Source organism: Poromitra crassiceps, assembly GCF_964638095.1.
Source record: "Poromitra crassiceps genome assembly, chromosome: 19".
Taxonomy (NCBI): Eukaryota; Metazoa; Chordata; class Actinopteri; order Beryciformes; family Melamphaidae; genus Poromitra; species Poromitra crassiceps.
This window is the reverse complement of record NC_139646.1, coordinates 2,595,287-2,609,938: the sequence shown is the minus strand read 5'-3', so window position 1 is coordinate 2,609,938 and position 14,652 is coordinate 2,595,287.

The following is a 14,652-nucleotide window of genomic DNA, read 5'->3' as shown; positions in this document are numbered from 1 at the left end:
AGTTGTCTGTCAAGGCAAGTACACCCGCCCAACTTCTTCCCACTGCAAAGACTGGGTGATGGCTTCAGGCCAGACGGGAACGAAGAACCAAATGAAATGTTGAGTTCACGTGACCGGCAGGTTTACCAGGCTATCAAGCTCTTGCTTATTATGAATTCTGTATTTTTGTGCTGCCACTTTTTCCCTCTATGCCTTCATCCAGCACCTGATCCTTTACAATCATGTTTACTGGGCCTTCACTGTGGATTGGATGCCATTAGTCTGAGAGGTATTTCTTCCCCAATTCAACTTGAGAAGGAATCATGAGAGCCAACCCCTGTGTGTGTGTGTGTGTGTGTGTGTGTGTGTGTGTGTGTGTGTGTGTGTGTGTGTGCATGCGTGCGATTCCTGCCTGCCCCCGCCTTAACCACTGACCTGATTGCCATGGAGAGAAGAGTCCCATATTCCACAATGTACTCTGAACTCAAATCACTGACTGTACATTGCCTTTAAAGCAGTGACTATGCGGGTGAACTGGACTTTTTATTATAAATGCCATATATCTTTTTTTAAATGTCAGAGTAGTATCTGGAGTGATACTGTGCACAATGGCTTGTGTTGCCACATCGATTCTGATTGACAGGTATTTGTGGATGCCATAGTTTATTATTATTTCAAATGTCAATTCTTTTCAATTTGGTCAACTTACGAACAGATACCCTTGTGCCTTTATGAGAGATTTCTATTTCTGAAAAACTTGTATTGTAAAATGTATTGTTGGATCAATAAATTAAGGTGAAGTCGTTTTTGGTGTTCGTTCTTCATTAAATGTGAGTAGGTGACAGAACCTGAGCAGATAGAAAGGACACTTCCTAACATGGCTTCCATACAGTTTTGATGATGCCCACCGTTCCATATTTGGAAAGAACGTGAGACTGAGAAAGTGAGAATTCATCACAGCTGCTTCTGGAATGTTCATCTAAATGATACTGTTGCCATGGTTACACACCAGCTTTCTGAGACCCAAGCACCGAGGGAACACTGATTTCCATGAGAGCAGTACCAATCAGCATTAGCAATTCAAGGTCTACGCCGTAGGTCACAATACACTCTGTCACTTCCGTGTTCCCACCAAAACATGTCTGCCCGGAACCAATCAAAATCAAGGAGAACTTCTACTCACGTAAATGTGAGTTAACCCCAAAGAGGTAGATTCAGCAGTGCAACATAAACATACATAGGTAAATATAACTCAACATAAAATATCCCTTTTACTAAGTGAACTCAAATATTGTAATTAGCTTATTGTCTTATTAATTAACGTATGATTTTTTATTTATGCATTAAATTATTTAGCTTATGAATCTTACAGTTTGTAAAAAAAAAAAAACTCTTTCAGGGTCTGTCCTCACTGAGGTCATGGGCGCAACATAATTAGAGTTGGTCCTGGGAGCCTCATTGACATTGTGACATCATGTCACCAAGCCCCCAGGAACAGCTCTGGGCCATCATGGCTCTGGCCACTAGTAGGTGGTACTGGTACGCTTTCATCTAACAGCATCTCAAAATGGAAGGCTTTATGAAGGGACTAAGTGTGTGATGATGGACATTATTATGACATCATAACATCATTCTCGATTTCTAGGGTGGAGACTTTAAGGACGATGTGCCATGGCCCATGATGTTATGGCTTTATGACATCACTGATGTCACATTGTGACGTAGAGAAAGAGTTATCACACCAGAGTTATCACATCACTGATGTCACTCATGTCTATTGATTTATGACATCACAGATGTCACAATTGATTTATGATATCACTGATGATGACACAATGAAGAATGATGTCACAATCGGAAACAGTTATGACATCACTGATGATGTCACTCATGTTTGATTTATGACAGCAATGATGATGTCACAATGAAAACGTGACCAGAACCGCTGACAGCCAAACATGGGAAATACAGTTTTCAACATAAAAACAATAAAACATACTGTAACAGAGTTCAAAAACAGCAACCAACCACTATTGATAGGTCTAAAGTTAACTACATTATGGACAGGACGGAGTCTTCAAAGACCATCAGTTGCTCTCTCTCAGTGGTTTGGCTTTTGAAAACTAGTTAAAAAACCCAAGAGTACCTGCACCAAAACGCACACAAAACCGCCCAAAAACAAATGCAGATAATGGGAACAAGTTGCCCTGTAAACCCGCCCAAGGCTTAGCCTAATCCCCCATGCACAATACACCCCAAACCAACCTAATTGGGTGGAAATCCCGCCAATCTGGCAACCCGTGGGTAGGGGGATTTTCCCATTTTCCCGGCATTTCGAATTTAACGGGTCGGTCTCTGATTGGCTCACCGCGTGAGTTAAGTTTACAGCTAGAGCCTTGAGCAGTCATTGACCACCAGGGAGTCGCATAGAGCAGTCGCACGTCGCATCTGATCGCATCGTTAGAATATCATCACAGCAATGTCCGCCAACGTTTTCAAAGAGCCACTGTGGAGACGACGACCAGTCAAGCAGTACCCCGAGGTGAGTTTGATTACACACAACAGCCATCTTTGCTGCTACTGTAGCCTAGATCAGTCGTTGCCGTTACGGAGCAGACCCTCAACTCGTTTGAAACTATTGGCAGTTAGCTTGTTGTGTTGAACTCACTTAGCTAGCTAAGCTTGCTAAACTGAATGTACCCAAGAATATCGATAGTTGTTGACGTTATTTTGCACAACAAGTCCGTATTTTTCGCACGTTTAAAAACGGAGAGAGAAGCAGCCGCCGCGCTGTGCTCTCCCTCCCTGTCCCCGGCAACCACGGCCGGCCGAGTTTTGCACCCCCGCCCAAATGCATCCCCACCTCACGGGAGCGATATTGTAATGATTTATACGGAAACTTAAACTGTTAAATGATAGAATTGTCTGAGTAGACGTGATCTCCAGGCCAGTGGGTGTGTCCTGGCTCATGGGGACCGACTTTGATGCATCAAATCCACATCGAGGTGACATCCATGCTTGGGGCACTCTTCTGGCTCATGTACGCCGATTTTGGTGCTTAAAATCCGGCTACAGGTGACCCCGAGGCCTGGGGTCTCCCTCTCTCTCCTAGCTTTATGGAGGGTGAGGCAAGTCTCGGCGGTTTTTACCTGCCGTCGTGTATTGCTATCTAGAGAAGTGGGGGAACGCACCTATATGGGGAACACCTGCACAGGTCAGTTACCAACACAAACAGCTAAATAATCTCTCAACCAGCGATCACACAAGTTTCACAAGGCAGTGATCATCATTTGACACGGTGGCCGGCATTTTTAGAATTTTGTGGTGAATTCTGGTGATGCAAATTGCAATGGGGTGATTAACGCTAACTTTTGATTCAACCGTGTTGAAAAGAAACATGCTTTTAACATTGTTTCTGCTTGTGTAAGGGCTCAGAGATGCGCGGCTTCACTCCCACTCGGGCTAGTCTGGGCACCTTCCACCCCGCTTTTTGTCATGGGGCGTAAACCACGGAACCAGAATGAACACCGGAAGGCAGTGCGCCAAAAAACATCTGTGTTGCTGTTAGCTTGATGTCTCTTCCCTCGATTAATTGTCTGATGCAAAGCTTCTGTATTGGCTTAAAAATATGTGAGATTGTGAATCCGCAATGTTTCTAACTTCGGTACGTCCATCTTTTGTTTTGTTGTTTGCCGTTCTGATACTTGGGTCAAATTGTCAAGTTAACGTGAAAGTTGACGAGCTAGAAACGCTGCCATCCGGTCTAGGGCGGGCTCTAGGCTGGAACCAGTAGGGTGACAAAATCAATTGTGGGCGGCAGCCAGGCTCTTTCTCGCCGAGAAGAGCCTGGTGACGCGAGGTTACACTCGGGCTATCGGGCTGGCCCTTTAGCTCGAGTGGTTAAGTGTTGCACAGTGTATGGGGTCTGAGCCAGAGATCCCAGGTTCGTATCCGCTCGGACGTTACACTTGTAAATGTACCTTTTTAGCAGCTGGTCCGAAAAATGAAAGGATGTTTGGCTGCCTTTTTCATCTTTACTTGTTAAAGTGAGGTACTGGGGGAAAAATATATATGTTGATGCTGAAAAAGCAAGTAGCCTAGCTGTTTCAGTATAGCTTTTATTGAACAGGTTTCCCCCACGCTGTAGCTAGTTACAGTTTTTCCTGGTTGTTTAAACAGATTTTTGGGAACATCAGACACAACGTGCACAATCTCTAACTCATTTACCTACTGCTAAACCAATTCTGCTAAACTCCAAGCACATTTTCCTGCTTTAGACTCATCTTCCCATTCCATACCACACATTTCCTGCTTTAGACTCATCTTCCCATTCCATACCACACATTTTCCTGCTTTAGACACATCTTCCCATTCCATACCACACATTTCCTGCTTTAGACTCATCTTCCCATTCCATACCACACATTTTCCTGCTTTAGACTCATCTTCCCATTCCATACCACACATTTCCTGCTTTAGACTCATCTTCCCATTCCATACCACACATTTCCTGCTTTAGACTCATCTTCCCATTCCATACCACACATTTTCCTGCTTTAGACACATCTTCCCATTCCATACCACACATCTTTCAGCTCACTAAACACAATTCTCCATATCTTGCACACTCTTCCTGATTTTCCACTCCTGATGTTCACTCAGAACACACTGCCAATCACATTCCTAAACTCCAAAGGCTGTTGTGCAATTTGCTCTTTGGGTATACAGTACATACAACAATATATGTCGATATTTCACATCCAACAGGTGAAACACTGAACATGCAAAGTCCTGATTCCACTGCTAAGGCATTCCTACAGTGTTTTCCATTCATATATAGTGTTTTCCATTTTGCACATCAGTGTTCAATGGTGTCTGTTTCCCTAAAAATCTAAGCACAAAACACTCGTGTTTTGTGTTTTAGCAATTGGGGAAGAATGTATTTGTATTGCATTCCATTCAGTTTGCTGTTGGGTCTGAGATACAGTATAATATTTTCTTTTTTACTACATTTCTGTTGCTTTATATTTGGGTATTTTACGAAAGGAGAAAATGCTAGCCTACAACATGAACATGCAAAGGTATAATTATCCTGATCATTCATAAAGTGTTTTCCATTCATACTATAGTGTTTTCCATTTTGCACATCAGTGTTCAATGAGTGCTTGGAATGTCTACTCGTATGATGTATGTGTTTGAGTTTTGAGAGCAAAGTGTGCTTGTGCAAAGGAAGTATAGGATTTAGCATTTTGTGCTTGAGTTTTGAGGGCAAAGTGTGCTTGTGCAAAGGAAGTGTAGGATTTAGCATTTTGTGTGTGAGTCTTGAGATTTGTGTTTAGGATTTTAAGGGAGTGAGGTAGTGAATCAGGGAATATGTTTAAACAACCAGGAAAAACTGTAAGGTGGAATGTTTCCTTTTCCTTCAAGCCACGAGTTGATGCTGTGAGAGAGGAAGGTTGTCATGATAAGGAGAGCAGACAGAGAGGAAGGAAGAGAGTGAATATGGCTGATATAAGGTTGTTATGTTAAGGAGAGCAGACAGAGAGGAAGAGAGTGAATATGGCTGATATAAGGTTGTTATGTTAAGGAGAGCAGACAGAGAGGAAGGAAGAGAGTGAATATGGCTGATATAAGGTTGTTATGTTAAGGAGAGCAGACAGAGAGGAAGAGAGTGAATATGGCTGATATAAGGTTGTCATGTTAAGGAGAGCAGACAGAGAGGAAGGAAGAGAGTGAATATGGCTGATATAAGGTTGTTATGTTAAGGAGAGCAGACAGAGAGGAAGGAAGAGAGTGAATATGGCTGATATAAGGTTGTTATGTTAAGGAGGGCAGACAGAGAGGAAGGAAGAGAGTGAATATGGCTGATATAAGGTTGTTATGTTAAGGAGAGCAGACAGAGAGGAAGGAAGAGAGTGAATATGGCTGATATAAGGTTGTTATGTTAAGGAGAGCAGACAGAGAGGAAGAGAGTGAATATGGCTGATATAAGGTTGTTATGTTAAGGAGAGCAGACAGAGAGGAAGGAAGAGAGTGAATATGGCTGATATAAGGTTGTTATGTTAAGGAGAGCAGACAGAGAGGAAGAGAGTGAATATGGCTGATATAAGGTTGTCATGTTAAGGAGGGCAGACAGAGAGGAAGAGAGTGAATATGGCTGATATAAGGTTGTCATGTTAAGGAGAGCAGACAGAGAGGAAGGAAGAGAGTGAATATGGCTGATATAAGGTTGTTATGTTAAGGAGGGCAGACAGAGAGGAAGGAAGAGAGTGAATATGGCTGATATAAGGTTGTTATGTTAAGGAGAGCAGACAGAGAGGAAGGAAGAGAGTGAATATGGCTGATATAAGGTTGTCATGTTAAGGAGAGCAGACAGAGAGGAAGAGAGTGAATATGGCTGATATAAGGTTGTTATGTTAAGGAGAGCAGACAGAGAGGAAGAGAGTGAATATGGCTGATATAAGGTTGTTATGTTAAGGAGAGCAGACAGAGAGGAAGGAAGAGAGTGAATATGGCTGATATAAGGTTGTTATGTTAAGGAGGGCAGACAGAGAGGAAGGAAGAGAGTGAATATGGCTGATATAAGGTTGTTATGTTAAGGAGAGCAGACAGAGAGGAAGGAAGAGAGTGAATATGGCTGATATAAGGTTGTTATGTTAAGGAGAGCAGACAGAGAGGAAGAGAGTGAATATGGCTGATATAAGGTTGTTATGTTAAGGAGAGCAGACAGAGAGGAAGGAAGAGAGTGAATATGGCTGATATAAGGTTGTTATGTTAAGGAGAGCAGACAGAGAGGAAGAGAGTGAATATGGCTGATATAAGGTTGTTATGTTAAGGAGAGCAGACAGAGAGGAAGGAAGAGAGTGAATATGGCTGATATAAGGTTGTTATGTTAAGGAGAGCAGACAGAGAGGAAGAGAGTGAATATGGCTGATATAAGGTTGTCATGTTAAGGAGGGCAGACAGAGAGGAAGAGAGTGAATATGGCTGATATAAGGTTGTCATGTTAAGGAGAGCAGACAGAGAGGAAGGAAGAGAGTGAATATGGCTGATATAAGGTTGTTATGTTAAGGAGGGCAGACAGAGAGGAAGAGAGTGAATATGGCTGATATAAGGTTGTTATGTTAAGGAGAGCAGACAGAGAGGAAGAGAGTGAATATGGCTGATATAAGGTTGTTATGTTAAGGAGAGCAGACAGAGAGGAAGGAAGAGAGTGAATATGGCTGATATAAGGTTGTTATGTTAAGGAGGGCAGACAGAGAGGAAGGAAGAGAGTGAATATGGCTGATATAAGGTTGTTATGTTAAGGAGAGCAGACAGAGAGGAAGGAAGAGAGTGAATATGGCTGATATAAGGTTGTTATGTTAAGGAGAGCAGACAGAGAGGAAGAGAGTGAATATGGCTGATATAAGGTTGTTATGTTAAGGAGAGCAGACAGAGAGGAAGGAAGAGAGTGAATATGGCTGATATAAGGTTGTTATGTTAAGGAGAGCAGACAGAGAGGAAGAGAGTGAATATGGCTGATATAAGGTTGTTATGTTAAGGAGAGCAGACAGAGAGGAAGGAAGAGAGTGAATATGGCTGATATAAGGTTGTTATGTTAAGGAGAGCAGACAGAGAGGAAGAGAGTGAATATGGCTGATATAAGGTTGTCATGTTAAGGAGGGCAGACAGAGAGGAAGAGAGTGAATATGGCTGATATAAGGTTGTCATGTTAAGGAGAGCAGACAGAGAGGAAGGAAGAGAGTGAATATGGCTGATATAAGGTTGTTATGTTAAGGAGAGCAGACAGAGAGGAAGGAAGAGAGTGAATATGGCTGATATAAGGTTGTTATGTTAAGGAGAGCAGACAGAGAGGAAGAGAGTGAATATGGCTGATATAAGGTTGTTATGTTAAGGAGAGCAGACAGAGAGGAAGGAAGAGAGTGAATATGGCTGATATAAGGTTGTCATGTTAAGGAGAGCAGACAGAGAGGAAGGAAGAGAGTGAATATGGCTGATATAAGGTTGTTATGTTAAGGAGGGCAGACAGAGAGGAAGGAAGAGAGTGAATATGGCTGATATAAGGTTGTTATGTTAAGGAGAGCAGACAGAGAGGAAGGAAGAGAGTGAATATGGCTGATATAAGGTTGTCATGTTAAGGAGAGCAGACAGAGAGGAAGAGAGTGAATATGGCTGATATAAGGTTGTTATGTTAAGGAGAGCAGACAGAGAGGAAGGAAGAGAGTGAATATGGCTGATATAAGGTTGTCATGTTAAGGAGAGCAGACAGAGAGGAAGAGAGTGAATATGGCTGATATAAGGTTGTTATGTTAAGGAGAGCAGACAGAGAGGAAGGAAGAGAGTGAATATGGCTGATATAAGGTTGTTATGTTAAGGAGAGCAGACAGAGAGGAAGAGAGTGAATATGGCTGATATAAGGTTGTTATGTTAAGGAGAGCAGACAGAGAGGAAGGAAGAGAGTGAATATGGCTGATATAAGGTTGTTATGTTAAGGAGAGCAGACAGAGAGGAAGAGAGTGAATATGGCTGATATAAGGTTGTTATGTTAAGGAGAGCAGACAGAGAGGAAGGAAGAGAGTGAATATGGCTGATATAAGGTTGTTATGTTAAGGAGAGCAGACAGAGAGGAAGAGAGTGAATATGGCTGATATAAGGTTGTTATGTTAAGGAGAGCAGACAGAGAGGAAGGAAGAGAGTGAATATGGCTGATATAAGGTTGTTATGTTAAGGAGAGCAGACAGAGAGGAAGAGAGTGAATATGGCTGATATAAGGTTGTTATGTTAAGGAGAGCAGACAGAGAGGAAGAGAGTGAATATGGCTGATATAAGGTTGTCATGTTAAGGAGAGCAGACAGAGAGGAAGAGAGTGAATATGGCTGATATAAGGTTGTCATGTTAAGGAGAGCAGACAGAGAGGAAGAGAGTGAATATGGCTGATATAAGGTTGTCATGTTAAGGAGAGCAGACAGAGAGGAAGGAAGAGAGTGAATATGGCTGATATAAGGTTGTTATGTTAAGGAGAGCAGACAGAGAGGAAGAGAGTGAATATGGCTGATATAAGGTTGTCATGTTAAGGAGAGCAGACAGAGAGGAAGGAAGAGAGTGAATATGGCTGATATAAGGTTGTTATGTTAAGGAGAGCAGACAGAGAGGAAGGAAGAGAGTGAATATGGCTGATATAAGGTTGTTATGTTAAGGAGGGCAGACAGAGAGGAAGGAAGAGAGTGAATATGGCTGATATAAGGTTGTTATGTTAAGGAGAGCAGACAGAGAGGAAGGAAGAGAGTGAATATGGCTGATATAAGGTTGTTATGTTAAGGAGAGCAGACAGAGAGGAAGGAAGAGAGTGAATATGGCTGATATAAGGTTGTTATGTTAAGGAGAGCAGACAGAGAGGAAGGAAGAGAGTGAATATGGCTGATATAAGGTTGTTATGTTAAGGAGGGCAGACAGAGAGGAAGGAAGAGAGTGAATATGGCTGATATAAGGTTGTTATGTTAAGGAGAGCAGACAGAGAGGAAGAGAGTGAATATGGCTGATATAAGGTTGTCATGTTAAGGAGAGCAGACAGAGAGGAAGGAAGAGAGTGAATATGGCTGATATAAGGTTGTTATGTTAAGGAGGGCAGACAGAGAGGAAGAGAGTGAATATGGCTGATATAAGGTTGTTATGTTAAGGAGAGCAGACAGAGAGGAAGGAAGAGAGTGAATATGGCTGATATAAGGTTGTTATGTTAAGGAGAGCAGACAGAGAGGAAGGAAGAGAGTGAATATGGCTGATATAAGGTTGTTATGTTAAGGAGGGCAGACAGAGAGGAAGGAAGAGAGTGAATATGGCTGATATAAGGTTGTTATGTTAAGGAGGGCAGACAGAGAGGAAGGAAGAGAGTGAATATGGCTGATATAAGGTTGTTATGTTAAGGAGAGCAGACAGAGAGGAAGAGAGTGAATATGGCTGATATAAGGTTGTTATGTTAAGGAGAGCAGACAGAGAGGAAGGAAGAGAGTGAATATGGCTGATATAAGGTTGTTATGTTAAGGAGAGCAGACAGAGAGGAAGAGAGTGAATATGGCTGATATAAGGTTGTTATGTTAAGGAGGGCAGACAGAGAGGAAGAGAGTGAATATGGCTGATATAAGGTTGTTATGTTAAGGAGAGCAGACAGAGAGGAAGAGAGTGAATATGGCTGATATAAGGTTGTTATGTTAAGGAGAGCAGACAGAGAGGAAGGAAGAGAGTGAATATGGCTGATATAAGGTTGTTATGTTAAGGAGGGCAGACAGAGAGGAAGAGAGTGAATATGGCTGATATAAGGTTGTCATGTTAAGGAGAGCAGACAGAGAGGAAGGAAGAGAGTGAATATGGCTGATATAAGGTTGTTATGTTAAGGAGAGCAGACAGAGAGGAAGGAAGAGAGTGAATATGGCTGATATAAGGTTGTTATGTTAAGGAGGGCAGACAGAGAGGAAGAGAGTGAATATGGCTGATATAAGGTTGTTATGTTAAGGAGAGCAGACAGAGAGGAAGGAAGAGAGTGAATATGGCTGATATAAGGTTGTTATGTTAAGGAGAGCAGACAGAGAGGAAGAGAGTGAATATGGCTGATATAAGGTTGTTATGTTAAGGAGGGCAGACAGAGAGGAAGAGAGTGAATATGGCTGATATAAGGTTGTTATGTTAAGGAGAGCAGACAGAGAGGAAGGAAGAGAGTGAATATGGCTGATATAAGGTTGCCAAGTTTCACTCGTTTTATTGGCTCGACATGCACACACACACTGACACACACAAAACACCCCTTGGATAAGTATGGGAACGCCGTTCCCCCGCGTTCTACGGGCACTACACCCCTGTAAGTTAAAACAGCCCCAAAATGTGGTGGGGATGTGTAAGTTGAGCACGTAGGCCGATTACCGCATCATCAGCTAATGAAAGGCATGTTTGATGAACAGACTGATTCATATATGAATGACTATTAATTAAGTAGGCTATGCCTATGTCATTGTAACCCGTGCGTTACGACTGCGTTGTGTTACTTCTGGTGTGTGTGTGTGTGTGTGTGTGTGTGTGTGTGTGTGTGTGTGTGTGTGTGTGTGTGTGTGTGTGTGTGTGTGGTGACACTCAGGAGGCAAGAGGCACTACTGGGTCTCAGGTTGTTTACTGTGTGACACATAGATTGGTGTACATTATGCGCGGTCTCACTCCCCTCGTTGACATTCCAGGAGGCAAGATTTTTTTCCCATGATGGCGAAGGCTAGGCGAAGGCATGACCCGCCCCTCTCTGCCTCTGATTGACTGACTGCACTCGGCTGCTCTGGCCTGCTTCCCAGGCGAGCCAGAAGTCATCTCAAACGAGCCTAATATAGCCTATACTTTCATTCAATGTCACAATGCTGCGGGGGGAAGTAGGCTACTTACAAGCATTATTACTATAACTAGATAGGCGATTAGTGGAGTTTTTGCTGGACAGCTAACTAACATTCATACTTTATTAAAATGACTCTGCAGTCAGTTAGTTTCTGCTGAGGATGTAAGGGTCATCTAAGCATTAATTGGTAACACTTCATAATACTGTAACACAAAAAATGGGTAGTTACTGAGGAACGAGTAAGGAACGAACCATTAGTTCATGAATAGTTAATGATTAGTTAATGAGTAGTTGATAGGTAGTTCCTTAATGGTAGTTACTTAAGAACTGACCATTAGTTACCATGTTAACGAACCAGTAAGTAATGATTACTTCCCTAATTTTTTTTTTTTTAATATGTTTTCATTCACTAGTTCATTAATAGTTAATGGGTAGTTCCTTAAAGATCCTTAATGGTAGTTACTTAAGAACTGACCATTAGTTCCCATGGTAGTTACTAAAGAACTGACCATTAGTTACCATGTTAACGAACCAGTAAGTAATGATTACTTCCCTAAAAATTTTTTTTTTTAAATATTTCACTAGTTCATGAACAGGTAGTTCCTTAAGAACTGACTATTAGTTACCATGTTCGTGAGCATGACTCCACCAAATACTTACCAGTTGTTCATGAGTACTCATCGTTACTTCATGATTACCTTACCATTACTTACCATGTTAGTGCATCATTACTTCCTGCTTACTTTATCATTAGTTCCCATGTTTGTGCCCCCTCAAGTGAAGCAGTACATCTTACTGAGTAGTTACTAAGGAATACACCATTACTTCCTGCTTACTTTACCATTACTTAACATGTTTGTGCCCCCTCAAGTAAAGCAGTACATCTTCCTGAGTTGTTACTAAGGGATACACCATTACTTCCTGCTTACTTTACCATTAGTTCCCATGTTTGTGCCCCCTCAAGTGAAGCAGTACATCTTACTGAGTAGTTACTAAGGGATACACCATTACTTCCTGCTTACTTTACCATTAGTTCCCATGTTTGTGCCCCCTCAAGTGAAGCAGTACATCTTACTGAGTAGTTACTAAGGAATACACCATTACTTCCTGCTTACTTTACCATTAGTTCCCATGTTTGTGCCCCCTCAAGTGAAGCAGTACATCTTCCTGAGTTGTTCCTAAGGAATATACCATTACTTCTTGCTTACTTTACTAGTGAAGACGAATTTATTCAAGTATGCAAATTAAAAAAGTGTAGCTCCTCCCACTTTAGTAAAGTACCCTACCCCACTTAGGAGATCGAGGTACCCCACTAAAACCACGCCCCCGAGGCTCTACGACCTTCAGGGGCGGAGTTACCTTTTTTGGCTCCACCCACCCCCGCCGGAAGCCAGGGAAAGGGGGCGGAGCCTATTTTTTCACATTCGAACTCCTTGGGGGCGTGGCTACAGTTCTAGCCTACTTTGGTTAGGCCACGCCCACCGGAAGTGCGATATGTAAACCCTACCAAAAAAAGTGTTTTTTTTACTAAGTGTTTGAGCCAAGAACTAGTGAAATATTAAAAAAAAAAAATTTTAGGGAAGTAATCATTACTTACTGGTTCGTTAACATGGTAACTAATGGTCAGTTCTTAAGTAACTACCATTAAGGAACTACCTATCAACTACTCATTAACTAATCATGAACTATTCATGAACTAATGGTTCGTTCCTTACTCGTTCCTCAGTAACTACCCATTTTACTACCCTAAATTTTTTTTTTTTTAATATTTCACTAGTTCTTGGCTCAAACACTTAGTAAAAAAAACACTTTTTTTGGTAGGGTTTACATATCGCACTTCCGGTGGGCGTGGCCTAACCAAAGTAGGCTAGAACTGTAGCCACGCCCCCAAGGAGTTCGAATGTGAAAAAATAGGCTCCGCCCCCTTTCCCTGGCTTCCGGCGGGGGTGGGTGGAGCCAAAAAAGGTAACTCCGCCCCTGAAGGTCGTAGAGCCTCGGGGGCGTGGTTTTAGTGGGGTACCTCGATCTCCTAAGTGGGGTAGGGTACTTTACTAAAGTGGGAGGAGCTACACTTTTTTAATTTGCAATAAATTCGTCTTCACTAGTAAAGTAAGCAGGAAGTAATGGTATATTCCTTAGGAACAACTCAGGAAGATGTACTGCTTCACTTGAGGGGGCACAAACATGGGAACTAATGGTAAAGTAAGCAGGAAGTAATGGTGTATTCCTTAGTAACTACTCAGTAAGATGTACTGCTTCACTTGAGGGGGCACAAACATGGGAACTAATGGTAAAGTAAGCAGGAAGTAATGGTGTATCCCTTAGTAACTACTCAGTAAGATGTACTGCTTCACTTGAGGGGGCACAAACATGGGAACTAATGGTAAAGTAAGCAGGAAGTAATGGTGTATCCCTTAGTAACAACTCAGGAAGATGTACTGCTTTACTTGAGGGGGCACAAACATGTTAAGTAATGGTAAAGTAAGCAGGAAGTAATGGTGTATTCCTTAGTAACTACTCAGTAAGATGTACTGCTTCACTTGAGGGGGCACAAACATGGGAACTAATGGTAAAGTAAGCAGGAAGTAATGATGCACTAACATGGTAAGTAATGGTAAGGTAATCATGAAGTAACGATGAGTACTCATGAACAACTGGTAAGTATTTGGTGGAGTCATGCTCACGAACATGGTAACTAATAGTCAGTTCTTAAGGAACTACCTGTTCATGAACTAGTGAAATATTTAAAAAAAAAATTTTTAGGGAAGTAATCATTACTTACTGGTTCGTTAACATGGTAACTAATGGTCAGTTCTTTAGTAACTACCATGGGAACTAATGGTCAGTTCTTAAGTAACTACCATTAAGGATCTTTAAGGAACTACCCATTAACTATTAATGAACTAGTGAATGAAAACAAATGAAAAAAAAATTAGGGAAGTAATCATTACTTACTGGTTCGTTAACATGGTAACTAATGGTCCGTTCTTTAGTAACTACCATGGGAACTAATGGTCAGTTCTTAAGTAACTACCATTAAGGATCTTTAAGGAACTACCCATTAACTATTAATGAACTAGTGAATGAAAACATATAAAAAAAAAAAAAATTAGGGAAGTAATCATTACTTACTGGTTCGTTAACATGGTAACTAATGGTCAGTTCTTAAGTAACTACCATTAAGGAACTACCTATCAACTACTCATTAACTAATCATTAACTATTCATGAACTAATGGTTCGTTCCTTACTCGTTCCTCAGTAACTACCCATTTTTTGTGTTACAGTATTATGAAGTGTTACCCA